Source organism: Amblyomma americanum, chromosome 5 (assembly GCF_052857255.1).
Source record: "Amblyomma americanum isolate KBUSLIRL-KWMA chromosome 5, ASM5285725v1, whole genome shotgun sequence".
Taxonomy (NCBI): domain Eukaryota; kingdom Metazoa; phylum Arthropoda; class Arachnida; order Ixodida; family Ixodidae; genus Amblyomma; species Amblyomma americanum.
This window is the reverse complement of record NC_135501.1, coordinates 122343565-122371488: the sequence shown is the minus strand read 5'-3', so window position 1 is coordinate 122371488 and position 27924 is coordinate 122343565. Positions and strand designations below refer to the sequence as shown.

The 27924-nt window shown below is 48.1% G+C and overlaps 1 long non-coding RNA gene and 1 pseudogene across 1 annotated transcript in view; one reads left to right on the top strand and one right to left on the bottom strand.

Annotated features, from left to right (window-relative positions):
• LOC144132659 (uncharacterized) overlaps positions 1 to 12957 on the bottom strand; it is a 32123-nt gene extending 19166 nt beyond the window's left edge. Inside the window, exon 1 of the long non-coding RNA XR_013314886.1 lies at positions 12838 to 12957. This is a non-coding gene — a long non-coding RNA (uncharacterized LOC144132659). The remainder of the gene's footprint in view (positions 1 to 12837) is intronic.
• An 8343-nt stretch (positions 12958 to 21300) lies between these two features.
• Positions 21301 to 26259, top strand: LOC144134158 (uncharacterized; annotated as a pseudogene).
• The last annotated feature ends 1665 nt before the right edge of the window (positions 26260 to 27924 follow it).

Below are 27924 nucleotides of genomic sequence, written 5' to 3'. Positions count from 1 at the left end.
ACGTGAGTGCGCCGAAGGGCAGCTTCAAGAGTTTTTTCAAAGCAGACAGATGACTTCATGCTCTTCGTTTCGCTGTGCAAGTGGTATAGCAGCTCCTGAATTTAGTTATAATAGTACAGCTTTGAAGTTTAAACTTTAGGGTTAAAAAACAGCGGATAAATCACACGGGCACAAAAAATGAATATCGATTACAAAAGCAGTGGATATATTTAGGAAATATTACACCATGGAGGAAGGATAGAACTCAGGAGGGCCGGTTGCGTAGCAATTTTTGAAGCCGGCTCCCCCTAGCCCCCCCCCCCCCCCCCCACCTTCTTGGCCGCCGTCTCAGCGCACTGGCGCCGCAGGCATTGCAGCTGACGACACCGCCGCACCCAGCGTTACTATTGGCTGGGCCATCAGCCAAAGACTACCAGTAGTCTTTGCGAACGCGCGCGACTTCCGGCACACTTTTTGGCGTGCAGGTCGGAGAGCGAGGACCTGTCCTAAGTTTTCCTTCCTCCATGCATTACAAATATCTTCCGACGACACCTCCGGTTGCAATGGCCCCGTCCACTCTCTTTTTCACCGTCAATGCCCATAAGATGCTCTTTCTGTCCCCCTCCCACTCCGCATGTGCGCATGGCTTTGTGGCGGCCATGTCCCCTCCACTGCAGCTGCACTGTCGCCATCATCTGCATTTCGCGCCGCCATAGGGGGCCATACGGAGTGACCGCGCTTCGCATGTGCTCCTGCCTCGACACCTCATTTCAACCGTAAAAGCTCAACGTAGTCGAAGATGGAGTACTCCGTTTTCTTCTACTAAACAAGCAAATTCTGTGGATAACCGGCTTTCATCCGAAAGTCCACATTCCGCCATTTTCTTCATATCTGAAAATCCAAGGCGCAGAATGCCGCGCTAAGCCTAGGCGGCGTCGGGCCGTCAGTCGGAAGGAACGCTGCTTCAGCTGATGCGGTGCCCGCGAAGATGGCGGACGATGACACGGCGGAGTCAGCTGCAGCCAAGACACCGATCGAAGAGAATCTTCATCCCGAAGACCACGCAACCGACCTCTCGCACAAGAGAACAATCGCCAACGGGGGATGTCTCACTGAAAAATACCCCAACTCGAGACAGATTGCCTTTCCGGAGACCGGGGCCGATGCGGCGCAAATCTCAGCGCTGAGCCAACCCAAACTAGGGTGGAATGCCATTTGCAGACAGAAGCCACCTCCACTGCCATAGAACAATTTCAAGGTCATCATTATACCGAAGAATCAATATCAACACCACAACACCAGAGGACTCATTAGCAGCGAACTGAGCACGCATCAAATTGCGAGGGCTATAACCAAAGCATGCGAAAACGAGACATCTGCAACGAACGCAGCTTTTCTATACTGCTGCGCAACGGATCCAGCATCGCCATACTCAGGACGCCAAGGATGGAGACTGCGAATACTGTGCAGATTATTTGAAGTCTATTCTTTTGTGCAAATAACTGTGCGGTGACGGCTTAAGTGGCGGCGCCCGAAAGTTCGTGCAAAGGTGATTCATAGACTGGACGCAGGGACCATGCCAACTGAATTGTTATCGCATCTTCGGGTATGTACCGAAGCAGTCAAATGCTTGTGAAATCCGAAAGCGCGGTCATTACCTTAGAGGGAAAGATCGTCCCCCGCTAAATTTACTACAACGGCGGGGAGATGCTTTGTTACGTCTATCGATCATCGCGGGAAGTTTTCTATATATGTTTCAGCGCAGGGTATAGGGCGGACGTCTGCCCCACACCTGACGCCGTCGTCTGCTCTAAATGCACCGAGGCAGCGATCGAGGATGGGCAGAGCCACGAGCTCAGATGTGCGGTATGCACGCAAGCACACCCTACAGGGGCAAACGAGTGCAAGGAACGCCTCAGGAAAGCGAGAGCGCGGACGAGAAAAAAATGGGAACCAGGCGGCAGAGACAGGGGTGATGCAGCACTGGTGGACGTGGCCGGGCCCGGAAAAGCTGGTTCAGTGAGGACTACAGCTCGATATCTGAGCCGTGATCGGTATCACGATGAAGATCAAGGTCGAGATCGGCGTACAGGACAGGGCGTAGAGGCCTTTGCCCTGCAGTGGGTGTAGTAAGGCTGATGATGATGATGACAAACCTAATGCTACCGGAACGCGTCGGACAGTGTTACCATTGTTCACACGTGCCTTATCATCCATCATGTGGTATTTCTTTAGCCTGACGTTTTTTGCTGGCTACGACGCCACAAAAATTTCCTTGGACGGTAGAGGTATATACCTTCGATGTAAAAAGAAAATTTGGTGAGGTTCACCTCTTCTGAACCTATGGTAGATAGCGAGGTTCGTGAGATGGTTCTTGGCAATCGCAAAGTGAACAAGGGAGAGAACACCTCCGACTGCTTGCCAACGTTTTGACAAGAGGACTCGTCTGGGCCCAGACGAAGACATGTCCTCTCGTCAAAACGTTGGTAATCACCCCGAGGTTTTCCTCCCTTGTTCACTTTGTGATCTAAAATTAGTGATACAAGGCGAAAGCTTGACTTGGTTTGGTTGGTTATACTTTCGTTAAGCTTAGTTGTTAAGCATAGGTTGGCCACAGTCTTTCGCACACGTTGCATACACTGTCAAACTAGTTTTCGGTAGAGTAACAGTGAAACTTGTTTGTCGCAGATGATAGGATAGGATACACTTTATTGCTCTAACAAGGTCTTTCGGTCAGACAGAGGTCTTCATCTTCAAGTAGATGTCTCCCTCCGTCTTGCAGAGGTCGGCGCCCCTATTCCAGAGCACCGATGAGTTTGGCCGCTCTCTGGGCATGGATGACCAATCCTCTTTGGAGGATTGGTTGCCGCTGGAGAGCACACTCTCCCACTTCTCCGCACTCGGATTTTCTGAGCCATGGAATGCTTTATTTCTGTCACATTCCCAAGTAATATGGTATAGGGTAGGTGTTGCACCGCACCATGGGCAGATGTCCCTGTATTGGTTTGGTTGGTTTGGTTTGATTTATAAGGGTTTAACGTCCCAAAGCAACTCAGGTTATGAGAGACGCCGTAGTAAAGGGCTCCGGAAATTTCGACCACCTGGGGTTCTTTAACGTGCACTGACATCGCACAGTACACGGGCCTCTAGCATTTCGCCTCCATCGAAATTCGACCGCCACGGCCGGGATCGAACCCGCGTCTTTCGGGCTGGCAGCCGAGCGCCCTAACCACTCAGCCACCGCGGCGGCTAAAAGTAAACCTGTATTGGTTCGGGAACAATTTGCTAAGGATGTGTAAATTGGAGAAGGTTCCGGTTTGCAGCTTCCTCCAGTAAACTGCTTCTTGTTGATTTAATTTGTTGTGGGGAGGAGGATACTTTAGTCTCGTCTCTCTGTAAAAATTTAGAATGTCGGAGTACGTCGGGATTACCTTCAAAAAGTCCTCCGGGTCTTCGTTCAAGAGTGCTCAGTTAGTGTACTCGCGAGCGACTCTATCGACCCTTTGGTAGCCTTCTATCTCGGTGTGTCCCGGTATCCAGAAAATGGTGTGTCTAATGTGATATTTGGGTAGGCCTGCGCGAAGGAGGATTTGAATCGCTTTATGACCTATTCTGCCGTTAATGTAGTTTCGCAGATGAACTTTCCGCCAAACGGATGGTGTGATCGGTCAAACGCCGGCTATAGACTCAGATTTCGATGGTTGAGACTCACTGTTCAACGGACGAAGCCGTCGTAGAAGACATAGCAGCGGCAGCCTCCACCGATAACCGTTTGGTTTTTCTCTGGTAATACTTCCGTTGCTTTACAAGTCTAGCCTCTCGTTGCTCCTGTGTTTCAGCGGATCGTTTAGCGCGCGTGCTCTGCAGTACACCTTCTCAAGGAGCTATATAGGCTGGATGACCGGACGCAGCTTGACGGCGACGCCGAAGGGTTGACACAGTCTGGTGCGCGCCTCATCCATGGCGAAACTGAAGGAGAGACCGCCGACGTAGCAATTGTTCCGCCATCTCCTAGTTGCATGGTTTCAGCGAAAAATAGCAACCGCTAGTTTAGTAGAATCCGGAGGGATACCGAACACAGGCGATGGATGGATGGATGGATGGATGGATGGATACGGCTGAACCGTTTAAATCGGGCGGTGGCTCAAGCCACTTAGCCATGACTTATGAAATTTTACTCTTTTGATTTTAGCCTCCAAACAGATAACCTTCGCTTGGTTACTTCTAATCTGCATCACCACCCTGTAAACCACAGATGTCACTGCTATGGGAAGGAAGGAAGGAAGGAAGGAAGGAAGGAAGGAAGGAAGGAAGGAAGGAAGGAAGGAAGGAAGGAAGGAAGGAAGGAAGGAAGGAAGGAAGGAAGGCCTCAGACGTTGCTGGCACATACCCACTGCGGGGGAGTGGCCAAGACACAGGCGGTTAATTACTGGATACAGGAAAGTTTTGACGGGAAAAGGAGTGGTAATAGTATGTAGTCTGAGAGATTGGAAGAGGGAAGGAAAGGGGACCAGTTAACTTGGAGATCAAAGACGGGACAATTGTTTAATGTGCATAATAGCACACAATGCCTGTAATGTTGCAATGTCGTACTGACTGAGGGCGGGAAAAAGAAATTAGAATGGGAGTCGTTGCGTTTCTTGAAGAAAATTTTGCACAGCAGAGCGCACACTCCTGTCGCTTCGTCCAAGCAAAGAAGCGCCAATGGAAAGAACAACCGCGGAAGACACAGGCAAGCCCCGTTGATGAAATGGAATTTGCAAAAGACGCTTCCTCAAATGAGAAAAGCGGCGGCAGAACAGCAGGAAGTGATCTATTGTCTCAGGTTCGGCACAAAAAGGGCACAGTGGGGAAGCTGCTAGGCCAGATCTGTGAAGGTAGAAATTTAGAAGGGGAACCCGGCAACGCAAGCGCGTGAAAGAGACCTCTAGTCTGCGTGAGCGCCAGTCTTTGCTACTCCAAGGATGCAGAAGATGCTGATATTCGGGAGATGATGTAAGAGCCGAGGCAGCAAATTCCTGAAATATTGTGTAGCTGCGAAACCTCACCGCAGCTGTATATGCACACGATGGCAGGACAGCAACAATTGGGCCGCTGAGAGAGGCTCTTGCTAAGGAATCTGCAACCTCATTTAAGTGAAAGCCCATGTGACCGGGTACCCAAAGCAATTTTACCGAATTTAGATGGAGCGGAATCAGGAACTTAAAGAGGCGTAATGGCCGAGAGTCAGTGGGTGAGGATAAGGAAGAGCAAATGGACAGAGAGTCTGTCATAACCACGACCTGGGAAACGGTAGATTCTAATTTTCGTAAGGCTAAGATTACTGCTAATAATTCAGCCAGAAAAATTGGAGTGAAGTCAGGAAGACGGAGAGAAAAAGACCAATCCAGTGAAGGCGAAAAAATTCCCACACCTGCCTTTTCGCGATCCTGCGAGGCATCGGTAGCAATAAGAACATGAGAGGGAAAGGACCTTAGGTGGTCCTGCAATAGACCCTGAAGAAGCGGGAAGGGCAGCAGCTTTGTATTCGATGGAAAAATGTCATCGAATTCAATCTGGACAGATGAGGAGTTGTTATATATTTGGCGGACATCTGTGAAATGAATATTTATGCAATCAAGGAGGGACTGCACGTAACATATCTGCGGGGTATGAAATCGAGACCAGGCAGCACTAAAAAAGGCGGAAGTTTGACTAAGAAATATTATACTGGAAGCGTGAAGAGGTGAGTCGCACAATTTTAAACATGTTTGAACTGTTAAAAGGCGAAACCTAGCTGATAACGAAGGCATTCGCGCCTCAAGGTGCAGAACAGCATTGGCGACATATTTTGGAAGCCTCAGACAAAGGCGCAACGCCTCACGCTCCAAAAGCACAAGAGGGCGAAGTTTATAGGCAGGAGCTCCTGAGAATAAAACACACACCCGAACTCCAAAATTGGGCGGACGTATATTTTATAAATCATCAGAAGCGTATGCCTTCTCATGCCTGACCTAGCACTACAAAGCCTGCGCAGGATGCCAATGGCCCGAACTCCTTTTGCAGAAACTTGCTCAATGTGTGGCCGCCAGGAGAGAGTAGAGTCGTATATTACACCGAGATACTTCACCGTCTGAACTTGAGGTATTATGTTATTTATATAGACCAGGCAGATATTTACTGGAACAGAGACCGGAAATACTAACAATGCGCATTTCTTCACATTAAGGGACAGATGAATTCTTCCTAGCCAGTTGTCAAGATCATTGAGGTAATTTTGCAGGGTTTGATAAAGAGTGTGAATGTCACCTGCTGATGCAAAAAATGCAATATCGTCGGCGTACACATAAGTTTTCACATTTTGAATGCATGGAATTGAGCTTAGAAAAATGTTAAAAAGAACAGGTGAGAGAACTGATCCTTGCGGAACACCTCTTGTCTATGGAAATCTCCTTGAGGAAACACCATTTTGGCAGCAGTAAAATTCTCTATTTTCCAAAAAAAACAGAAATCCAGGCTACAAAATAGCTTGGGAAGTTGAGTTCGTGTAATCTTAGTAATAGAGTCGAGTGCTCCACGCTTCGTATGCTTTACTGACATCCAAGGTGACAAGCGCAGCAAACTTTTTTCTATTGCGAGATAATTTAATACGACTCTCAAGGTCAGTATGAGCACACCAAATTGAACCCGGTCTGAAACCAATTTGGCATGGATTCAATACAGAACTTTCTGAAATTAATGACATGACACGGCTGAGAAGGACCCTTTCCACCAATTTCACAAGGTTCGATGTTAACGAAATAGGGCGTATATTGTCTAAAGTTAAGCCATCCCCTTGCTTTTTAAGCAATGGAACTATTTCAGCAAGACGCCACTCATGCGGTATCCAAGGGCCTTTAATAGAATGGTTAATTAGAGCCAACAGGTCTGCAGGAGATTCATTGAACAATATTTTGATCATAGATGAAGTGACCTTATCGGGGCCAGGAGCCGCTGGGGATAAGCGCAGAACAATTTGCGACAGCTCAGGCATAGAGACCTCAGTGAAATCACTTGAGGTGCATGTGAATATAGTAGAAGAAGGCAAAGCAGATGTAAAGCGAAGCTGTAGGCCACACGCAATATCCTCTAAGGCCTTTGCGATGTCAGCAGGGGACTGAACAAGGGATTCAATGTTGGCAGCCGGAGGAATCACCTTGTTGCGCCTCATGAAATTAAACAAAGCTCGTTTATTTCCTGATTGGGAAAGGAAATCATAATGATTTGTATTATACTCCTCCTTTGCACGGGCGACAGTGCGCTTAAATGTTGCTGCAACATACTTATAATCCAGCCAATTTTTTGGGCATTGATTGATGAGAAGTTTCTTCCAAGCTGCTTTCCGTCGTCTATATGCACGCGTGCACTCAGCATTCCACCAATTGTTCGCGATTGCACCCTTTTTTCTCTTAAGCAAAAATTCAGACTTTTGCCTTGCATGGTCCAGTACTGAGCATAGATGTGCAGCCTTGCTTTCGGCACTTCTCTGAGCGCGATTGTCTGAAGTGATTTGGAGGGCTGATTTTAGCGTGTCTTTAAAGCAATTGTAATTTATGAACGTGCGCTGATGTCGCTCAGGAAGAGTTAATTTACACGCAAACTTGAAACTAATCGGTAGATGATCACTGTTTGTTGCAGTCAACAGGCGCCCAAGACATAACAGAGACTCCTGGGGAGGAAAAAGTTAAATCCAAGGCAGAGCGGCATTGACTGCGAACAAACGTAGGCAATCCGGAATTGTTGCAGATCAAGCTGTTGCCAGAAGCCCAATCAAATAGTCTAGAAACAAAGCTGTCTGTTTTAAACCCCCAAGTCACATGGTGCGAATTGAAGTCGCCAAGTAATAGAACCTGAGAGCGGCTACTAGACATGAGTGAGTCAAGGGGCTGAGTGTCACGCACACCAGACGGGAAATATGCATTAGCTACTGTAAAGGGCTGTTGACCTGGGACACTGAGGTCAACCGCAAGGATTTCACATTCATTGTCCGCATATTGAAAAGAAATGCATGCCCTGTGGCAAAACTTTGTAGATATGAGCACTAACAACCCTTCCCCTCGTGATGACCGGTCAAGCCGGAACGGATGGTAATCCTTGAAATCATAATTGAAATTTGAAGTTAGCCATGTTTCCTGTAAAGCAACTAAATCTGGTAGAAGCTGATTGCATAGGCAATTTAAATCTGTTGAAGCGGAGAATATAGATCGACCCTATCTTGGCGGAAGTGCCGCAGCCGCGACTGCCTTTTCTAGAATCCTGGTCTTAGCGTTTTGACTTCCGTTACTTTTCCTTGTCTTTGACTGGGGGCAAGATGGACCTGCAATATTCAGAGGAGACCCACTTCGTTTCTGGGCGCGGAGATCAGACGTCATATCCATACAATCCATAGAGGATGCGTCCATAACACTATGCGAAGGAGAGGCCTGAGAGGTCTTTTGTTGCTCACATTGTTTTTGGCCCTTTGGAGCGGAATCGATTACTACAGAATGAGGGGTAGCTTCCGAAGCCAAAGAAGACAAGAGCGGAGCGGTGGACGCCTGCAGAAGATTGGTCATCTGAGCAGCTATGCCCAGCGAAATGCACGTGGACACGGTTTCCATAATGCGATCCATTGCATTTGCCACAGCTTTCTCAACTGCCGCTGTAATAGCCTGGGACCTACTAGAATCCATTATGGGTGGACATTTGGCGGCCACACTAGAGTAGGTTGAGGCTCTCTCCTTGACTGCGGCAAAAGCCTCTCTCCGCGTGCATCTGCGCTTGTCTATAAGCTCGAGCACCTGAACTTCTTGTGCTCGTGCAGGACAGTCAGGCGAATCAGCAGGGTGAGCACCGCTACACAAACAACATTTCTCTTGCTGTTCAGGACATTCCTCTCTGCAATGACGTTCCCCTTAGGCACAGCAGCGTAAGTCCGATTTGCAGGCTTTGCCGCTGTGGCCAAATCGCCAGCATTTTTGACACTGAAGGGTCCGAGAGATAAAGGCATCTACTCGAAAAACCAATGGCCACACCTTAATCTCTGACCGGCAAAATATTCCTGCAAATGTGGCAATGACGGACTCCGTAGGAATTTTTTCTCCGTCAACCATCCTGCTGCATCGATGGACAGCAATCACTCCCGCAGGCGAGAGGTTCTCAAGCGTTTCCGCAGGGCTCAATCGAAAGTCGACCCCTCGGACCAAGCCCTTGGAACATGCTAGATGAGGCGGAATGAATGCGCTCACCGGGTGGTTGGCGAATGACGTACACTTCAGCAGGTCTTCAATACAGGCTTTATCCGGCGACCTGCACAAAATACCACCCCTGCCGAACTGCCGGACGTCGGTAATGTGCATGAAATGCTGCGATGTGGACCTAAGAGCCGCCTGCACGGCCTCCGGGTTGTTCAGTCGGATAGCGCCTCCATCGGAAGGCACTAATGCGACTGGAATGCTTGAAACACCGCTGCGGAAAAAGAGATCGATTGGGAGCTGGTCTTTAGGAAGAGATGCCGACCAAGGGGAAAACCCCTGGCCAGGAGAAGTAGACATTAAGCTCTCGTCCCGCACCCAATCACCCCAGAACAGGAGCAAACAGGCACAGAAAAAAAGGAGAAATTTAGCAAGCTAGAGCAACACCGCCAGGTACTTAGCCACTGCCCCGCAGAATGGGTAGCTGAGCCACGTCAACAGAACAGCGACCAGCGATCGAAGAGGCCCGACAGCTCATATATCAAGTTCATTCTACTTAATCGCCGTTCATCGGGGACTTTCCCATCCAGTATCATTTTATTCACTACCTGTCTAATGTTTGCTTGGATTTTGGTCCTAGCTTCTTCATTAACACAATGGGAATACCATCTGGTCCTGTTGATGCGCCACTAGGAACCATCTTCTCTGCCTTTTCCCACTCTCTTTGCTCAAGTGAAGCTATTGCAGTAACCGGTCTATTCTACTTCGATAAATTATGTGCAACATTTCTTTCGTTAAGTTTTTCTGTCATCCTTCTTCTTATGTGTTTTATCGCTTCATCCCCTTTTAGTCGAATACCCGATCTGTAACAATAAACCTTTGTTCTAGCCTAGACTCGTTACTCATTGCATTTAGATGCTTCCAGAATTTTTGAGCTGCTTTTCTATGGGCGGCCGCCCATTAACAGCGACACCTGGCGGCGCTGTCGATATCGGGAAAAGTGCTCCACAAAACCCCCAATGACGTTATCAGGAAAGAAAAATATTCCGAAGGTGCGTGGAATTGAACCAAGGACATAGAGATTGCGAGGCGCATATGCAACCAATTTGCACTAAAAACGCGTTTATTGTTTAAAATAAGAAATTTATTCCGGAGCCCTCCACTATAAACTTCTTTCTTCCTTTCTTCTCTTAGTCCCTCCTTTATCCCTTCCCTGGCGCGGTTCAGGTGTCCACCGCGATGTGGGAAAGATGCTGCGCCATTTCCTTTTCCCAACAACCAATTATCATTGTTGGAAAATAAAGGTTAACCTGATGTGTGCGTGGCCTTACAACTGTGTCCTCATAAATGTGTGTGTAAGTGGAAATGAAGGAAGAATATAAAATAAAAATTTATGGTTTCGCCTTCAAAGGGCGTAAGTATATTGTCTTAAGTGCTCTCCATATCTTTTTGTATTCGACTGTCGATATTTATTGTGCTGATATATAATAATAATGCCTTGCTGAAATGAGAAAAGTGCAGTCAATAAGCAAATTACAATTTAGCTATGCCATCAGTAAAATCAAAGTTGCGCTCTATAGGAGTAGAATTTAGGAAGTCCATGTTGAGTGGAGCTAAGGAATTAGGTAAATTAAACAAAAGAGACAAGGTTAGAGTAGATGGCATGTTCTAAACGTTTACAGGGAATGCTGGTTAATGGGATAGGTCATGAGATCTTCACGTGACCGGAAGACCAACTCCACGTCACAGCCATCGTTCACTTGATGAAACCGAAACAGCGTCAAGAAGAAATTCAGTGATAAATTATTTGGCAGTCATAGGTGAATATGACGTACGTGCTGATACATATGTACTATCGGGGGCAAAAGTGGTATACTCCACGCAGCGGGAGCCGGAGCAACGGATGGATGGATAAGGCTGAACCCGTTAAATCGGGCGGTGGTTCAAGCCACCAGGCCATGACTTGTGAAATTTTACTCTTGTCTTGATATTAGCCACCAATCACATAACCTTCGCTTGGTTATTTCTACCCGCCTAAAATCTGCTTTCCCTTCACTGTCCTTACTCCCCAATGCTTTGGTTAAATCAGCCCCGCTGCTTTCCACTGTAGGGTGAAGCCCTTTACTGAAAACTACATCGCAACGCCATCTACAGGCGGCATCTAGGATCGAGACAGCCAATGGGAGCACTTTGTTAACCGCAGGCATGTCTCTTGACTCGTTTCAGTGTTTCGTGCTTCAGCTCGCCAAAATGCCGAGCGGCCCCGCAGCAGTAGCATTCTGGTGGCCCGCTTTTCGTGTTGTGTCTTCTTTTTTTTCCACGCACGTTCGAGATATGGCTTGAGAGCCAGCGCGCAGGGCGCCGCTCGGCATTTCGTCGAGCTCATGCACGAAACATCGAAACGAGTCAAGCGACACGCCTGCAGATAATAAAGGGCTCTCAATGGATGTCTCGATCCTAGATGCCGCCTGTAGATGGCGTTACGATGCAATTTTCCGTTGCTCCGCCCCCCGCTGCGTGGAGTATACCACTTTTGTCCCCGATAGTACACTGATGCCTAACGCGTCATTTGAAAAAAGAAAACACGCCAGCAAAAATTTCTGCGGTTTAGCTCTGGCTAAACTTGGAGTGACGCGATAGCCACAGCTGTCCGAGTGGAACTGGCTCAGTCGAATTGCAGTCAGTCTTTTGCCGCTGCGTTTCGCTGGGCGTTCCTTCTTCATCTTCGTCCCTGGATGTGGATTCACTCTCTCCTTCCTCTCCAATCTTCCCCCACTCGGTTTCGCCGGCGCGCCGCGCCGCCGGCAGCTATTACGATGGCCGCGGCGCTGAAAGGCTCGAAATGCTAGCGTAATGTAGGCGCGCGCACCAGCTGCGTGCTCTGACGTCACTCCGCGCATTCGCACAACTGACGAGGCGGGCGGCGCCTGCTCCGCCGTCGGCGCAGCGGCGAGGCGCGCGCACCAGCTGCGGGCTATGACGTCCATTCCGCGCATGCGCACAGCAGGCGGAGCAGTGGTGCCACGGCTCAGCGCGCAGCCACGCTGACCTCGCGAAGTGGCCAGCGTAGTGTGGCTATCGCTACAAAAATTTCGTGTTTATTACCTTTAATAGAATTAACTGTGTTCACGTCTCGCTGCCTTCTTGAAGCACAGATGGGACTTACAATCCGAAACAACCGAGCGACGTTTGCATGTCTACCCAAGATGACGTGTGTCTCCCGCGCGTTCCCCTCTTTGTTACCTACCCTACAGTACGCAAGTTAAAACTGCACACATGGCCGGACGGCGTTAATTCGGCGGGAATAAAACGGCGCGATCAAAGCTCTCGTGCTTTATCAATTGGCATGCCGGTGACCAGCCACTGCAGTCGCTTATTAGCAATAACAGACTTTCCAAGTGATGCTTACATTTGTACTTCGAACCTGCTGTTTAATAAAAAAAATATAAGGACGGCTCATTGGTCATTTTGAAATAATTTACTTCGAGCGCATAGGATGGTGAAATTGCTCACAATAATCCAAGATTACTGCCTGACATCGCATGGCAACCCGGGTCGCCATGCTTTTCCCGGACTTCCGAGAAACAGCGATTTAAGATAAGCATTGAAACTTATGTATAGAAATGGACCACCAATTTTATGGCGGATAATAAAAAATGGTACTTACTCGCTCACCGCGACGAATATCAACGTCAGGAAGAACGCAAATATACACGTTTTCATCTTCTCCAGCACGCTCCGGCTGCAAAGGACGCTAGCCTTAGACATATTGATGCACGGTAGAAGACTATTTATGCGTACTGAAAATGCATAATTGTCCACACTTGTTGAAAAAGCCTGCTGCATATCAATGACCAGCCGCTGGGACGTCATGTTTTATTGAATTTCTTTCTGCCCACTTATAAACTTAGCAGGGGAAACGTCATCGTATGGAAATTAGCCATACGCGAACCTCAGTGAACATCACATCTGTCACCGAGAAGCGGCACGAAGTATACTGATCTCGTGCGCTGTGTTATGTCCTTCAGTCTTTTCTGCGTTTAAAAGAACTTCTATTTGGGCTGGATGGTTCATTTCGATCCAGAAAGGAAACCTGTAGCGCCGAAAAAACACACAGACACAGTAGAAGAACGACGTAGGACGAGCGCTAACAGTGCGAGCTGAATCGGTAGGACGGGGCTGGAAAACAAGCGCCAGCTTGTTGCTATGAAGAACGCTATTTCGGCAAAACACATCGGCGTTATTAGTAAAGTGACGAGCTTAAAAGTTACCAGACGCGCCTTAAGGACGCTGCGAATTTCAGCCCTCGCTCCCTCGGGCTCTGGATGAATAATGCGGTTAAGCGTACAACTGCTACTGGAAGAGTTTGGCGACTAAATGACGCTCAAATGCCAAAGTGACACCATCGTGGCTCGGCTTCTTCTTTCGTCCGGTGGCTCCAGCTGCGCAGGCGCCAACTGGCGGAAAGTAGAGCCGTTGTCTCACCTCCTCGGCTTTGATGCCACGAATTACGCGCCACGGGATGCGGTCACCGCAAATCTACGGGCCTGGCACGAAGCGAGGCCGCCTCACGCCTTACTAAGAGCTACCATTCTGAAATTACTGAAAATATATTATGTTTTACCCTTCGTTCATCTTTTCTTTTCTTTTAGAAGCGCTTTTATAACTCAAAAAGCCCATTTTTTAAAATTGTGTAGTCTTAGGTGAAACGCACTGTATACGTATAGAGAAGGCCCACATGTTCGGCTGCGGCAGCTCGGCGCTGTTTATCGCCTGGAACATGTACGCATATAAAAGCGCGTGTATGGACCTTCATTGGATTGGTTTTTACATGGGCGAAACTGGCACTTATTCAAAATACACTCAAAGGCCCTCATTACGAAGGTAGTAGATCATGGCGCGGGTGTACACACTGCAGGCACTAGTTTGATTCGAGATCGCAATAACAAAGATGAAGCACAAAAACAATAATCGCTGACAAATAGTTCACGAAAAACATTAAGAAATCTGAAACAATTGCAACCTGAGTGGTTGCAGTTGGGAAAAAAAGCCAGGACGTATTATTATTAGGGTATCAGCAGTTATTAAGGTATTAGTAACGTGACAGAAGCAGAACTCTATAAAACGTATCCGGACCGCTACGTTTAATCTATTGCCATATGTAGCCGTCTCTTTCTGCTCATTTCATCATCATCAACCTGACTGCGCCCACTGCAGGGAAAATGCCTCTCTCATACATCTCCGATTAACCCTGTCATGTGTAGGCTACGGCAACCCTATCCCCGCAAACTTTTAATCTCATATCCGCGCACTTAACTTTCTGCCGACCCCTGCTACGTTTCCCTGCACTAGGAATCCAGTCTGTTACACTTAAGAACCATCGATTATCTTGCCTTCGCATTACATGCCCTGCCCAAACCCCCATTTGTTCCTCATTTAATTCTTCATATAATCACATGTCAATGCAATTGTCACCACTTCGCGCACTTTAGCGTGCGCACCCAGTAACCCTTAGAGTGTGCGGGGGTAGCGGTCTCGGTCACAGAGGAGATGCCCTCGACTCAGCGTGGCAAGCTCAGCCGGAGACCAGCTACCAAGTGACAAGGGGGTTGGTCGTTTGGTGCCCAGCTTTCGCCGGTCGCAAGCCAGAGAATGGGTCGGAGCCAAAGGTTCACAAAACAAAACAAAGTTTATACAGCTGAGAGACGATACAGAGGCTTTCACAATCATTCGTACGAGCAGATACGCAGGGATTTACAAATACAATGCACTCGTGCAAAGTAACAATACAGACAGATAACAATTCAGCAGAAACTTTGCACCTAAAGTGCTCTAACACACAGAGAGACAAATAAACAAAACACAATTTGTTCACCGGGCACTGCGATAGTCCGACGACCTGAGGAGCTCGACGGGGCCGCCCCGCAGGTTGGCGCACGTTGCCTCGCTGGTCCGGCTGGGCGAGTGGTGTTCTCCCGGGAGTCGAGCGGGCGCGCTTCTCGGTAGCTTAAACGGCGGTTAGGGCTAACATACAGCGGTTGCAGCCCCTCATTTATAGGCGCAGACCGCGTCTGTCTATTCTTCGCGCCAAGGCAGGCGCGCATATACGTACACGCGCAGCTTCAACTGCACAGACTCCTCTTCCTTCTTGCGCCGGGCGCGCAACCCCATTGGTCGAGCGCGGAAACCACCTTCTAGAACAATCTAGGTCATTCGCGGCACGCTGAGTCATCGGCGCCGGAGCGAATGGGGGAGGGTATCACTTTGGCGCGCACATGGTTACCCCCTTTCCGTCGACAAAAAGCAAAAACTTCCACATCCGAGAAAAATCGACGCCGTGCGTGTCTATGTTTACTTTGGCGCCTCGCCATCGAGCTGAGTGCAAAGCCCACGCACGGCTTACGCGCTCTCCGGGGGTCCTTGCCCGCTGTTTTTGTTTTATTTTACCGCGCGCGGGCGCGATTGCTTAGGCGCAGCGCCGGTTTTTTTCGAAAATGCACCGAATTTTGTTACACTGGCCCTTCCTTCAAGAATATTGTGCAACAAGATTCAGAAAACACAAAATTCGTGCGCACATGTTTGCGTTCACAAACTCAATGGCGAATGCCAAAAGACACACATCAATACAATGATGTCTCCACAGACATAGCACTTGGCAATGCACTCAAATAGATGCCGCAACTCGGCAATACATGAACACATTACATAGAGGGCACAGAAATACGATGCACACTTTCGCCTATACTTCCACGTTCGGCGTGCATGAGTGTGGGACAGGACTGTTTCCCTCAAGTTTTCTATTGCACTTTTGTTTCTTTTTCGCACGCGATTCTGGTCTTTTCTCCTGTCGCGAGCTCTGCTCTTCTTTCGCCTCTTACTGAGGCTTTTTTTTCCCAACGCGTTTCTGACTCTGCTCCCCACTCGTACTTTTCTGTGTGTTTCTGCTCGGGCTTCGAGCCCTTTCTCTTTTCCTGCGTCTAGCGCGTCTGTTGCGATCAGAGTTTACGCCAGTTCGCTTATGACGGCTCCACTTCTCGTTGTTTCCGTCTCGGAGTGCGCTCTTGTGTTTGCGCTTGCGCATCCACACTGAGCCCGTTCTGAAAGTAGGGCTCGATCGTCGCAGCTTCTGTTTCACTTTGCTGCGATGTTCTTGCAGCTTCCTTGCACCCGACTGAGGTGTCTTCACCTTGGTTCTCTTTTGTACCAGCTTTTTCCTGAATTTTCTCCAGGGCTTCTGCAGTTAAGGTTCACCCACTTCTTTGGGGTCCGACTCACTTTTCTTTCTGTTTACTTTCTGCCACATTTTTCGGGGCAAGCCAAGCTTGTTTCCACATGCATCACCGAGCTGCGCTCTCTTGATGAAGCCATTGTTGCAGTCACCTCTTGTTCTTCATGGACTGCACTTCCTCTTCTCGATTCCTTCTTTTTTCTCTTGCTGGCTTTTCCTTGTGCCAAGTACTTGGAGTACAACTCTTGAACCATTGGAGACGCATTCTACTTTGTTTTCAATTCAGCTTCCGGTAATTCATTTTTGGGCTCGTCGATTTCAGTGCAGCCGTGGTTCAGTGTTTGTACTGCACTTTCGCCTTTCTCACGGTCGCTACTGCAAGAATCAGGCGTGCAGCACTCTGACTTCTCGGTGAAGCTTCTACTTTCTTCCTCAGCATCAGGCGCCTGCCTTAAGGTCCCCTTTGACTGAGGTGTCAGGTTGGCCTGCTCCTCACTGCCTACTACCTTGGTTGTAGCTATACACTCACTTTCCCGAGGAAGCGACACTCCGGTCTGGTCCTCAATCTCTTTAATTTCGGCAGCAGGAACTCGCTGTTAAACCAAACAGTGACCTGTGGAGTTAGCAACAGCATCTTCTATGTCAGATGGAGGATCAGGCTCGTTATTCCTGCACATGTTCTCGCCAGAGGCTAACAAATAGGACTCCGAGTTCTCAGCCTTCACTTGTGCTTTCGTCGCCGCTTCTAGTGTAGATCTCTTCTCTGGCGACCCTTCCGTTCTGGGAGTGAGAGTTTCGTCAACCACGTCGGTGGCCCATATCTCTGGGTCGTTCGGCCATCTCGCGCCCTTGATGTTACCTAGGATGACGTCATGCAGTGGGAACTCCATGCATAGCGCTGTCACTTCTCCGGTGAAGTACGGATTATCACGAGCACTCTGGCTTCAGGTAACAGTTTAGCGGAACCATACACGAAATACACAGGGCTCATCTCTACAGTAAGTTCCTCATTGATAACCAATTCTCTTTTGATGAAAACACCGGCGATTCATGTGCTTCTCAGAACAGAAACCGAATTTCCCCGAATTTTTCCGGTGAGAACCGGCATTCCCTCAGTGACAGACCCTGATCTGAAGCACGAAATTGTGCATAACACTGGAGGTTTCTCCCAGTACACCTGTTCTACGCGGTCGGCACTAACGTTTTCCTCCTCTCTGTCGTACGAAGAGGCACAGGCATGCGACACCTTTTGGAGTGGTTTCCCTAGACTTCAACACGCCGCAGCTTTGTTGGTTCGGTTTATGGGGGTTTAACGTCCCAAAGCGACTCAGGCTATGAGAGACGCCGTAGTGAAGGGCTCCGGAAATTTCGACCACCTGGGGTTCTTTAACGTGCACTGACATCGCACAGTGCACGGGCCTCTAGAATTTCGCCTCCATCGAAATTCGACCGCCGCGGCCGGGATCGAACCCGCGTCTTTCGGGCCGGCAGCCGAGCGCCGTAACCACTCAGCCACCGCGGCGGCCACGCCGCAGCTTTGTGTCCCTTATCTCCACACTTGAAACAAACAGCCATTCGTTTGCTGGCTACGTTGCTACGGCAATCTGAGGCGTAGTGGCGTAGCTTTTCAAGCCTCAAGCATAACTCAACTCGAGGAACCGTATCCAATCGCCTCTGCGCGTCACCTCACAATATCGCTCTGCTGCTAAACACTCGTTTACGACCTCTTCGTAAACTCCTTCCGACTCTTTCTCCGTTCTCTGAGCTTACAAAGCCCCGAACGTCCTGTCGCGGACGCCAGAATATGTCACCACTTCGCGCACTTTAGCGTGCGCTCCCAGACACCCTTAGAGCGTGTGGGGGTAGCGGTCTCGGTCGCAGAGGAGATGCCCTCGACTCAGCGTGGCAAGCTCAGCCGGAGACCAGCTACCAAGTGACAAGGGGGTTGGTCGTTTGGTGCCCAGCTTTCGCCCATCGTAAGCCAGAGAATGGGTCGGAGCCAAAGGTTCACAAAACAAAACAAAGTTTATACAGCAGCGAACACGAACCTCGCTGTCCTACAGGGCGGCATGACGGGTCAGTTGCAGCAACATGATGTCTGCATCAACAAACCTTTCAAGGATCGTCTGCGGAAATATTACACGGACTGGTTGACTGACGAAGACCACATGCTAACGGCAGTGGGCCGCATTAAACGTGCATCGCTATCGCAGCTGGCGGGCTGGGTAGCTGCAGCGTGAGACGACATCCCAGGTACGTTAATCGTGCGCGCCTTTAAAAAGTGCAGCATATCTAATGCGCTTGACGATACCGAAGATAGTGCACTGTTTGAAGGTAACAGTGACAAGGAACACAGCGACGAATCTAGCAGCGACGACGACGTTGAATGAGCTCTGCACGTTCAGATTCAATAAATGCTGTTTGCATTTTGTGAACGCTGTCCTCGCTTTTTTTTTGTTCGGCCGACATTCGAGGCAATGTAACTTTTTTTGCCTTCGGAGACTTTAGGGGGTCGGCCTAGATTCGAGTAGATACAGTAATTTGCTTTCCGAGTTGACGGTCTATGCTCACGACATCGTGATCTTTATCCGGAAAAGGTATGCGCACGATGCGACTTCAGCGCCTTCAGCGGCGGTGGCGGCTGCGGCAGCGCTGGCGCGCGCTAGATGAAGGGCTCGGCCGCCGCACTAGCAGACGAAACCGATGCAATCTATCAGGACTGACAGATGGACGTAGGGAGTGTCTTTTCAGCGCATTCAGATTATATAAATTACTCAAATCGGCTGCCGGACGTACTGCACGGCGCGGCGTCGTGTGCTGCTGCCGCCTACGCACGCTGGCGTTGCACTCTGTATATAAAGCGATGTGCTGTGGCAATTCTCTTCCGCTTTTTTTGAAGTCCTTTCACGGGGGTACCTGAATTGCTGGCAGCGAGATTCGTGGCAGTTGTGCTCAAAAGCACAACGCCGTGCTCGTGCCGCATCGCTCCGAATCAGAACTGACATCCCTTACAACCGCGACCGTATAATCGTCGTCGGGCGGACTCGCGCGCGGGACCCTATTTTCGGTTGGTGCTCCTGATCACATATAACAGCAGTCATAAACTCTAGGACAGCAGTGACACACGTCAGGTCGAAGCAGGCGCAGCAACTTCTATAGGCGCTGCTGTCTATGCAATTAAAAGTACCCCCGGTATGAAACGAAACACGTTCAACCAATGAGAACTTCATAAGTATCAGTGACGCGCACTTTTTTCTTTGTTATAGTTATTGCTCTGGTGGAGGAATGAGAAATTTTTAACTCTTGTTAAGGAGTAAAAGAACTGGTTGTTTTGTGCAACATGACTGTTCCCTAGATGGCTTCACATTGGGGCTATCTGTACTTCGTGCTAACATGCTCATGCTTCAACAACTGAGGCAACACAGCGCAAGGATGGACTAGAAAAGAAAGAAAACAAGGACGCTGATCAGGCATCCGAAAATCGAGCCCGCACCGTGATTACATGAAAAAAAAATGTTTGTGGGACGATAAAAAGAATGAAAAATAAAATGTCCCTGCCCGTGCTACTAACTGCGATGGGCTTGTGATTAGGTGCCATATAGTCGGTTGGGGTAAACTAAAAAGATTCAAAAATAATAAGCCCCTGCCTGCACGACTGACGTATAAAAGGCTGAATCCAAATTGAAGATAAAAGAAAAGGCCCGAGGGCAGCGATAATTTTATCGCCCGTGGATGGGGAAAATGGAAAAAAAAATTAGTAGAGGGGATAAAAAGCTACATTGCGACCCACAGCCGGGGGAACGGGCCCGGGGAGACTCCCATGATCTCTCTTGAGACGTATCGGAAAGGATGGGTGAAATGGATAGGTTGTAAGGTTGTCGGGAAAGGGGTTATGGGCATTAGAATAGGGACAGCGTGTTTTTTGTTCTGATCCTTCGAATCAGCCAGACTTCGGCGCTCAGCGTCTCAGCTCATAAACAGATTTCAGTGACGCGTATTTGCGATCGCCGAGTATGCTCGCGCGCGCCGCCACGTCGATCTCACGGTGGTCCTTTGAAGATGACGCGAACGTTCTGGAAGTAACGCACCTGATTTCCTAAAGCCACGCTTTGCGGGTGAGAGTGGCGAGCTAAAGAATGTAGCAAAGCATACGACGCTAGTGACTGTCAACATGGGCGCGACGGCAGGCAGCTGGACCGTCTGGACGGCGGCGCCCGCTCTCCCGCCCACTCCTTCACCCTGAACAGTGAAGACATATGGTGACGTAACTACGTACAATCTTCCAACCGAAAACCGTCATTCGCAGACGACCATCCCTCATTTATGTCTCTATCACCCACTTCCCCTCTTTCTGCAGCGCAGCGGTGTTCTCATCAGAGACAGTTGCACGCCCTGCACAAAAATTTCCTTCAAATACAAGAACTACATCAAATTTCGCATTCTTCGAAAAGAGGGGGAAGATGTCTCTTTATCTATATGAAAAGGAAGTTGCTGAAATGACACAACAGTGCAGAAGTGCGAGCGCGAGGAGCGGGTAGAGACAGTACTCGTCAAGGGAATGCATCACTGTAAATATTACCTTTCGACAAATTCCCTTTACACGCTGTCTCCAAAGCCGGTGGTGACCGTCGGGGCTCCAGGTTTTCATCTCCCTTCGCGCTAACCCCTTCAGTCAGCAGAACAGGAAGTGAAAACGTGGTCGGTGAAAGAGGGTTTCTGGTTGGAGAACACCTTCCTGCAAGTCAGCTTTCCTGCAATTTGGCAAGTGGTCCGCTCGAGCGGCATAGTACGTACAGAGTCGATCACACTTGTCTAGAGCGCTTGAGTGGTGTGCTGCGGAGCAAATTAAATTAAATAGCGTGGCTTGCCGGTGCGCTCGACTATTAGGACAGCCCAAGCATGGCCATCGCGCTTGGAGCACGGTTCAACAACTTAGCCGAGTTCGACAGAGCGTTCCGTGAGTTTCAAGTGCAGAACAATGTTAATGTTCTCTTCGTAGTTAAAGCTACAAAGACGGTGGAAGTGGTGAATGCGCGGCTCAGTGCTGGCTTGGAGCGACTGGGGAAGAAGCTGAAATATGCAAATGCGGCATACATTTGCAAGCATGGAGGAGAGCTCAGGTCCACAGTAACAGGCGTACGACCTCAGCAACGGTGAGATACAATACTTTCTTGGTTGCGGCGACTCTGTCTATAGAGCACTTTATGGGCACAGGCCTGTGTACTGATAATGGTTACTATCTGCTCATGGAGTTAACAACTGGCAGAAGAGGAAAAAAGTCAGGTTGCAGCTATTTATTTGCATTGTGCGAAATGCAAAGGCGCCCGTGTGCGGTGCGATGTCAGTGCACGTTAAAGATGATTATTCCGGAGCCCTCCACAGCGGCACCTCTTGCTCTTTTTCGTCTTCCACTCCCACCTTCCTCCCTTCCCCTACGGCGCGGTTGCGGTGCCCACCATTTCCGTTCCTCAAAAAAAAAAAATCGTTCCGACGTCCCTGAAGCCTGCTTTGTGGTAGGCGGCCCAGAGTTGTAGGCAACCTGCCAGGTGGGTACACCTGGCAGGCCTTCACCTGAGTGAAGACCTTTAGTGTGAAGACCTTCATGGTAAATGTGTTCTCGGACCTGCCAGGTGTGTGCACCTGGCATGTCTTCACCTGGGTGAAGGTCTTCATGGTAAATGCCATCAGGGTAAAGTCCTTTGTCTCGAAGGTGAAATGCTTCTGTTGTGAAGGCATTTCGTGTAAAAGCCTTTCGGTAAAGGGATGCTTTCACATTCGCAACATGTAAAGATGTTAAGTGCCCATCGTAACTATAGTGCTACTGCACAATACGTATTCTGTGCTTAGCCATTTTGAGCCGTCTGCTATTTTTGCAACCTGTGTAGGAGAACCAAGACACAAGAGAGGGGCTGTCCTGTCCGTGTCTTTCTTTCTGTCCATGTCTTTCCTTTTGTGCTTTACCAGCCATGAATATGAACCAACTTGCCCAACTTTCTGCTCTTCTAAGGGTTTACAGCCCTCTGGCATTGTGCATGCTTTTCCATGTTTAAGGTTTTACTACCAGCTTGCCCCAATTGTTGCCACATGGAATTGAAACTTTTCAAGCATGCATGCATGTCAGTTTGATTACAATTTCTAAACTGTGCGCAGGACAATGAAGAAAGGATGTCCAGCTACAGTTGTATTTGCAGCACGACGCGCAAGCCAGCAGCTTGAAATAAGAAAACTTGACTGCAACCACAACCACGAAGTCAGCAAAGAAATTTTTGAATCATATCCAGAGCGTCGTCGGCTCACAGAAGAAAAGGAGTATGTGCTTCCGTTGACGGAACTAAACGTTCGGCCGAGTGTAATAGTTGGAAAGCTAGTCGAAAAGACAGGTAAGGAATGTGCTTGATTTTTCTTCTGATGAGCTCTTTTACTAGCGCAGCCTTGCTTTGAAAGTAATAGTTTAGTAATGGAATTGATTACATTACTTTCAGGAAAGACAGTCACAACTAAAGACTTGCAAAACCTGAAGCATTCAATGTATGGAGCGGATGAGGCCCAACTACTGGTTAAAGAGATTGAAAACTGTCATGAACAACACAAAGCAAAAATTATACCTGTCACTGATGATAAACAACTCCAGGTTCTCCTGATCCAGACACCGCACATGCAGCAGGCGTATCAGTCATTTTCAGAAGTGCTGCTACTAGATGCGACTTACAGAACCAACAAACTTAAGATGCCACTTTTTGTTTTGTTAGTACAAAACGGTTGTGGAGACAGCCAGGTGGTCGCATACGCTTTTGTTGCTTCTGGACAGTGTCACAATGTCTCCAAAATGTTGGAGCCTTTCGTCAAGGAAAACCCATGTTCTGAAAAGACAGATGTAATCATCGTAGACAGATTTTTCAGAAATCAGTGCAATTTGGAGCACTTTTCCTAGTGTGCCATCGGTACAACTGTGCCAATTTCATGTTGTAAAGGCATTCAGAACAGCAGCCAGCCAATTTTCAAGGTCTGTCGAAGAACGAGAACTTATGATGGTGGTATTCAACCAAATGTTGCATGCACCAACAGCAAACAAGTACGATGAAGCAAGACGCGAGTTCGAAAGGTTTTCCAGTAAAGAAGCTGTGCAATACTTCGAGAAGAACTGGAACTCTATGACGAACATGTGGACCCGTCACATCTGTTATCAAGAGTTTACCTGTGGAGCAAATACAACTAACCGAGTAGAAGCACATAACAGTTTCATAAAAACAGCCCTCTCATCCTCTACAAAGCTTCACGATGCCTTGAGCAGATTACTGAATTTAGCAACCATAATGCAACGAAACGCGACCCGCTCAGTAACCCTGCTGAGAACTTGTCTGTTTTACAACCACATGAAAGTGCACAAAGTTGAAGAAGTGTGTTCAAAAGTGTTGACACCATATGCTTGCTCAGTGATCAGGAAACAGCTAATCAAAGCTTAAGACAGTGACGCCGAAGCGAAACAGACATCTGAAAAACAGTATGCTGTGGCTTCTACAACTGGTGAAGGGTGGCACCACATATCGCTAGAATAACAAGTATGTGATTGCACTTTCCTTTCCAAGATGGACCTACTGTGTCGCCATTTATTGGCAATTTGCATAAAGTTTGATGTTGAGCCGGACCTCCAACAGGCAGTTCGAAAGCGCTGGTTTAAATGGTATCAGAGTAACTTCGTGTCATGTAGTGAGCAAGCCAGAAATAAATTTCACGGGGCCACAGAAGATCTTGAAATCCTCTCAATGCCTGGACCAAGCTTTGAAAAAATGAATCAAAATTAGCGGTATAATTTTGCAATGCAAACAATGAAGGCCATTGCTGACACTCTGGGTGACTGCACGCCGGAAACCTTTGCAAAGCGATTAAGGATTCTTGAAGACAAACACAGCATGGCTGAAGGGAAGCGTGGCGGAAAAAATGTATGGTTCTATGGATTCCGATGGCAGCAGTGAAGATGAGGGAGCACCCAAAAGCGATCATAGTACATTAGAACAAACGGTCACAAAGGAAGTGGCGGAAAAAGTGACTGAAGAAGCATGTGCCATTAAGCTTCCCATTTTCAAAGGCAAAGGGCGTCCCACCAAGCGCCTTCGTCAGCGGAAAGTTCAGAAGCGCAAGAGACAGAGAGAACCAGTACCTTTTAAGGAACTGACTGCTGAAACGCAAGACACACGTAAGATATTTTAATGTGCTTCATAAAAATGGCCCACACAAGCATGATATCAGATGAACAGCAAAAGCTTAGCAGGCCTTCAGTGCAGCTTTGCCCATCAGTAAGGCTGGCACTTGCCCTTTCTAGTGCCAAAGCACATCTAGCCGCACTCCTCCTATATGCCTGTGTGAAGCCTCTGGTAGCAAATGTAAATGGCTCACTGGGTCAGTGGACACCTCAGTCGCTCCTTGTGTAGGTGGTGACATACACCTACAAATTGAGGCAGTTGTGCACCTTTACTTTTATCAAAACCAGTGGAAGGCATAGACTCCCATTCATTTTAAGGAAAGGAAAGGCACATAACTGGCTCCCTGGGCCAGTGAACACCTCAATAACCCTTTGAGGTATGTAGCGGTGGTGTCCACCAGAAGAAAAATCCGTGCTTTCACACAATATTTTATGCTTAGCCATGTCAAACCGCCAGCAGTCTTTTTTTTTAATTTGTGAGCAGTAAACTGAGTATAGCTGAGGAAAACGTGCGATTTTTCGGTATATGCACGTTTCGTGTCATGCAGTTTTCATCTGGAGACTTTAAAGCAGAAAGAAAATCAAGACGAGAAATAAATGCTAGAGAATTCACACAGCAGGCATTTACGCTAAACAGATGTTACTTGAAGCCACCAAAGCTCAGAAATGTTTCCATAAATGAAGTACTGAAATTTTAGTATGCTGAGGGTGCACTGCAAAAATTTAAGGTATATATTTAAAGCATATACAATCGAGATAACGTGAGCTTACACATGCAGTCGCACAACCATGAGAGAAGTGTAGGAGTCAGAGATGCCCACTACTCGCATGTGTACCCCTCTTCAGCTAATGCTGACAAAGGAAACCGGCCCTGCACTCGCATCACATCTCCACTCTCCTCACTTTTAGCATGCATCAGCTGTCGGCTACGGAATCGCGTAAACTCATAGGCAGCTGCGTGCATCACTCGCCTCGTAACTTTTTTGCCACTGTTCCAAGCTCCCTCGGAACACTAAATGTTGCGGTTCCATTTGGTGTCATGCAAGAAAAACAAAAAGCAAAGTGTTCATAGAAGGCTACAAAATTGTCTTTTTGTTGAAATTTTCTGGTGCACACAATTGTGAATTATATTTCTCAGTTCATTTTTTTAGTGATTTTAGCTGGCATAGCTGGCAAGGATGCCGCAGTACATGTCCTTACTGGGCAGGGCCTCTTGTATGAGCAGGACATTGAAGTCCGTCCTGAGCAGCTGCCAATTAAGTGCCCTTCTCGACTACAGGGTATCTTTACCCAAACTGAAAAAAGTATTTTATGCCAGATGCATGGCTGCTGCTCACGTCATCTAGTAAGAATGTTTTCTCTTGATTACATTTGTACCTGTGATACTGTCTCAGTAAATATCACCTGTTCACAGTTGCAGCAAAGAAAAATGGAGATGTCTGGTGCTGCAGACAATGCAAAGAGAAGGATGATGGCGAGTTGATGATTGCATGTGACCAATGCCTCGAGTGGTTTCACTGGTAATAATTTTCCCTCACAATTACAATTTTGTCACACACATGTACTGAAATGCTCTTTTTGTTTTGCAACAGGTCATGCGTATCTGTGAAGGAGGATATTGGGGATCCTGGTTTTGTCCCAAGTGCTGTGCATTCGAATAAATAGTGTGCTAATAAAATGCTTAATCATCTCATTCCTGCTTTTCGAGTTCACACTGAGCAGCTTATAACTGCTTTTCTAGCAATGCTACATTCTCTGTTCAGCGAAGTGGCTGCCTGCCTGGAATCGTGGAGCCGTGTGAAGTGCAACTTTAAGTTTTAAAGACTGTCAAGTTAAGTTCTAGTAGTTCACAATGAAAAAGCATAGGCCAGGCATGCGAGGAAACAATGGTAAAGTAAAACTACAATTTTCCGGCAATTTATCAGAAGGAACAATAATAATGATTTCTTTCCATTAAGTAAAAGCGCAGTGTGTGGCATAATAAGTCATAACCAAAACTCCCTGCCGTGCACAGTGGGCCCAAACTCTGCATCCGGCTTTCGTAGGTCCGCTGCTACAGCGGCCGGATATGTTTGCAAAGGAAGATTGGGTGACTGGTAGATGTAAGTGACATCTAGCTGTTACAGAGCAGGGAGGTGCAAATCTCTGATCCAAATCGATCGCGGATGGCGGGCCAAAAAGTGAAGCAAGCAAAGCAACGTCACGCGTATGAGACCGTCTGGCGCTGGACTCGGTTTGCGGATGCTGCTTGCTCCGGTTCACATAGTAAGAGCAGTTCTTTATGGTACCGTCAGGTCTATGCAGGAACACTAGGACAAGGACAAGGTAACGTAGCACAAGGAAGCGGGCGAGGATAAGACAACCACCGTCTGTGAGCCATATTTAGAGGGAGACCGGCCCCGTGGGCGCGGGCTCGACAGCTGGCAAACCGCAGCCGCCTCCGCCGCTGAGGGCGCTAAGGTCGCATCGTGCGCATACCTCTTCCGGTTAAGGATCACGACGTCGTGCGCACAGACCAAGTCTTCCGAGTTTGGTCGCTGTTTTGTAAATGACAGCGAGCGGCCAAGAATCCGCGCGTTTATTTTGTAGTAGTACGTTGTGTAGAAACCAGGCACCAACTAAGCTAAAGGAAACATTATTTCTGTCAAATGTAGCTCCCATTCTTGAGTATGCTTGCAGTACTTGGGATCCGTCAACCCAGTGCAACATTGCAAAACTTGAACGCGTGCAGACACGTGCTGCTCGCTTTGTGTCAGGTAATTATGACTTTTCGAAAACATCTCCCGATCTTTCCAAAAATCTGGGGTGGCCGCTGCTTGAAACCAGAAGAAAACGCCTGCGCTTGTCGCTATTTTATATCTTTTACTCTAGAACAGGCATCGACAAAGATAGATATCTAAAGAAACCAACACATGTATCTGCACGAACGGACCATTCCCGAAAAGTGCGTGAATATGCTTGCCGGATAAACTTATTTAAGAACAGCTTCTTCCCTAAGACAATACATGAGTGGAATGGTTTGCCTGGAGAAATTGTACTAAGGCCCGTCTTGTGCACAGCGTAAGTTTGTCGACAGGCCAAGGTGTTAAAGCATGAAAATCTATGAGAGGGTGCAATTGTTTGACAAGCGGGCGAGCCCAAGATCCGTGCTCAGGGTGCCGACGGCCAAACTGCCGTTTTTGGAGAGGTGAGTATTTAAACGTGTCTGTTCGTTTAGCTAGCTTAACTTGTCATCTCTGTCTACTGAAAGTGACATGTTACTACTGAATGTAGCCGAATCGCTGCTCATCGCGTTGCTGCGAACCGGCCTATAGATTCCAGGTCTT